We start from the raw sequence: 3,983 nt of genomic DNA, 5'->3' as shown, positions 1-3,983 counted from the left end.
TTTGGGTATTGGTTGTAGGTGTGTTTGTGTGTATGAGTGTATGTGCGTCGCTACTATTGAACACAATTTATAGGCGTCAGTGGCCTCAGAAAATCACTTGTAAAGCCAGGGTAGCTGTCATCGAATAAATTGATAGTTCTACTATTGAATACCATTATATAGGCGTCAGTGGCCTCAGAAAATCACTTGTAAAGCCAAGGGTAGCTGTCAAATCCATAAATTAATAGGCGTCGGTGGCCTTAGTGAATTGAATGCCAAGATAGACATTAACCAAATAATAAGTAGGCGTCGGTGGCCAGTGAATTGAATGTCAAGATAGACATTAACCAATAATAAGTAGGCGTCCGTGGCCTCAGTGAATTGAATGTCAAGATAGACATTAACCAAATAATAAATAGGCGTCGGTGGCCTCAGTGACTGAATGTCAAGATAGACATTAATAAAACAAATAGTAGGCGTCGGTGGCCTTAGTGAATTGAATGCCAAGATAGACATTAACCAAATAATAAGTAGATGTCAGTGGCCTCAGTGAAATGAATGTCAAGATAGACATTAATAAATCAATAAGTATATACGTAAATGAAATTGAATATATTTACATAACCTGAATAAAATTTTGAAGAGGAGATGCGGCCAGGCAGACAGGCAATGACTCCGCAATACCACAGGAACAGGACATCAGCAAGCGATGAAGTGATCTGGCCATGCGATGACAAGCTGGAAACGTCCACTACAGCAGGCGAATCCCCCAGTGGAAAGTAGGCTGGAGCAAGTAGAATTCCAACGAATAATCCGATCTTCAAGTGTGGAATTTTGGATTGATTTCCAAATGGTAGAGATGATGCACTTGAAGTTTGAGTTTCACGAGGTGAAGCCAATTGTAGAAAAATGGCAACTGAAGCCTACACGAGGTTGTAATTTTTGACAAAGTTTATCAGGCAATATGCGAAGCAATCGATGAATAATTTAATCACAATTGAAGAATAGAATAAATGAATTAATTTGTAGAATATTCACACTTTAAAAACGTTCTGTAGATCAAATAAATAGCGATGAACGCGCAAACGAGGTCGTGAACTTAGCAAAGTTTATCAGAGCAAAAATGCGAAGCAATCGATGAATAATTGAATCACAATTGAAGAATGGAATAAATGAATTAATTTGTAGAATAATTCACACTTTAAAAACGTTCTGTAGATCAAATAAATAGCGATGAACGCTCACACGAGGTTGCAATTTTTGACAAAGTTTATCAAAGATTTAACAGAGTAAATGAGTGAAGAAATCGATGAATAATTGAATCACACTTGAAGAATAGAACAAATGAATTAATTTGTAGAATAATTCACACTTTAAAAACGTTCTGTAGGTCGGATGAAAAGTAGGATGAATTCAGATGAAAAGTTTAGACCGGGCGCAAGATGCACACCCGACGACCTCCATTGAAAAGACAAACAGCAAACCTAAAGACGCTAGTAACAAAAAGGGGAAGGCGGAAATGACAGCCATGTATGTGAAACGTCTACAAACGTTTGGTGAAAAAGTGGCAAATATGTAGAATAGATGCCTAAAGACAAGATTAAATTCAAAAAATCGAATATATACTAAATATTAAAATTGCAACTGCAAATAATCCGACGAAAAAATACGAAACTAAGTATAGAAAACCAATTTGACTAGAGCAGTAACGTGAACCTTGACTGTGACGTCACTGGTCAGCGCAAACAGACAAAATGACGACATGATGTCTACGTAGTAGCGGAACGAGTAACAAGTGGAACCGTTCCAATAAATGCTTTGTCAGATTTTACAAAACTATTACCCACGTTTAGAGCGCTTTCGATTTTCAAATCCATTTTTAACACACATTAATACTATTATTCAAAAGGGACTGTATGTCGTCAAAAATACGAGTAGATCAAAATTGAATTATCAACTAGCAGTTGGTCATGGATAGTGAAATAGATGAGTACTATAGTGAGGTCTATAGAGTAATATAGAATCTTGGCCAACAGATTCGTAAATTGGGAAACACAACTTAAAAATATAACATTGAAATATTATTTGCAGGATTGAGACCACAATAGGAGGCATAAAGTCCCTTGATAATTTTGAAAACAGAGACGTTATAGTGAGGTCCACGTTATAATGGCAGTGGAGGAAACTAGGAGAACAACGTTGCCAATTATCTGCCTTGCCACTGCCTTCTGAAGAGGATAGCTTGGTCAATTTTACCACCAACTTTGGTCAATATCTATTGTTAGTTCCTAAAGGTAGGTAGTGGAGAAAAATAGAAGAACAACATTGCCAATAATTATACATAAATATCAGATGTACTGGTATCAGCTATCCTCTTCAAAAGACAGAGAATTGGCAACGTTGTTCTTCTATTTTTCCAGTGGAGAAAGATAGGAGAACAGTAGGGCCGATTCTGTACCTTCTATAGAGGATAGCTGATACCGTTAAGCCTATATCTGATCTGATATCAACTGTTCATTCTTGTTAAAAATAATTAATTATATTTCATTTGGGATTCCATCCCTTCCAGTTAGGCCGCAACTCCACCTCAGCATCTTCATTTCAGTGACCTCCAGTCTGTGTTCATGGGCTTTCTTAACTGCCCAGGCCTCCGCTCCGTATGTCACGCGGGCCGCACGACACGACTGTTTTATAGATTTTGCCCTAAGTTTTTCATTCCTTCTATCACAAAGTATTGCAGTCATTTTCCTCCAATTCATCAATTAATTTACTAGATGTGCTATTTCATTGGCCTGTTCTCCGTCTGCATCAAAGGTTGAGCCCAGCTAATAAGAGTATAGAAACTCTAACTTGTACTAAACATGATTATTTCAAGTATGCATTGTGATGATCTATGAATTAATTTCTATTATACATTATTCATTATCTCATTTCCATTTTCATATGATGTGTCTGATAATTCGTGAACTGTGATTCCATTCATTCATCTGTGAATTTATTATTTGTCATCCAATTTATCTATGTTCTGTTACAGGCTCTGAAAATTATGAAATGGAACAAATTATTTGGACAAGACACTAGAAAAATTCTACTCGGTCGGTTTTGAAATCATACCTCAAGAAACTTGCGAGATCTTCGTCTGCACTGCACTAGCATTTCAGGTAACTATCCGAATAGCCTACTATTTTGTATTCATTTCAGTGACAAATTTTCATTTGTACCATAAATGAATAAATGAATAGCCTATCACAACTGAAATAGAGAGCAAACCTTTTTTAGGAGGAATTAAAAGACTCGAATAGTGCTTTTACAGTGCTACAGAACTTTTCGAATCAAGACAAGTTGAACTCATGATTGCTGTGTTCAGAAATAAATGTATTAATACAACGTTATATGTATGCTACTTTATTGTATATGACAATTGTAAATATTGGTGACATACTCAGTTATGCAGAATAAAGGTTATAATTATTATTAATACGTCCGTTCTTTAGACCTCACCGCTCGGTGAGTGGTACCATAGATATAGATAGCATAATTAGAAGTGCCATAGTAGAGGGCGTCTATGTGACGCTGGTAGTCTCTCATACTGTGCCGTTCTTACAATCTCACCCGTCCAAAACAGTAATAATTGACAGTAGTCGACAGTAGAACTTCCGTCAGAACTCCACACTAATAAAAAGCCATTCGTATATTTAATACTGTATACTATAATATTATTATATGGGCTGGAATATACTACCACCGTTTGTATGTGTTTCGTATGACAAAAGTGTGTGAAGGAATGTCTAAAACTTGGGAATCCAGTCGCGATGCAAATCATTCATTCATTCACTATTATAATTTTTACCACACTTGATTGTTTCTTTTCAGCCATTGGTGATAAGATGCTAAAAAAACCATGCCATTGGCGGTATTCGAACCAACAACGAGCACAACGCAGCCATAGCAGCTGCTTGAGGCCGGATTGTATTTTAATTATTTAAAAACTATTTAAACAATAG

The 3,983-nt window shown here is 36.4% G+C and overlaps 1 long non-coding RNA gene across 1 annotated transcript; it reads left to right on the top strand.

Moving 5' to 3' along the window:
* The first annotated feature begins 2,060 nt into the window (after positions 1-2,060).
* Positions 2,061-3,954, top strand: LOC120355408. The gene is made up of 3 exons (XR_005573510.1): positions 2,061-2,273; positions 3,014-3,140; positions 3,853-3,954. It is a non-coding gene; the product is annotated as an uncharacterized LOC120355408 (long non-coding RNA).
* Positions 3,955-3,983: the final 29 nt, after the last annotated feature.

The sequence above is a fragment of the Nilaparvata lugens genome, unplaced genomic scaffold, assembly GCF_014356525.2.
Source record: "Nilaparvata lugens isolate BPH unplaced genomic scaffold, ASM1435652v1 scaffold11100, whole genome shotgun sequence".
Taxonomy (NCBI): domain Eukaryota; kingdom Metazoa; phylum Arthropoda; class Insecta; order Hemiptera; family Delphacidae; genus Nilaparvata; species Nilaparvata lugens.
This window is presented reverse-complemented; position numbering and strand designations above follow the sequence as displayed.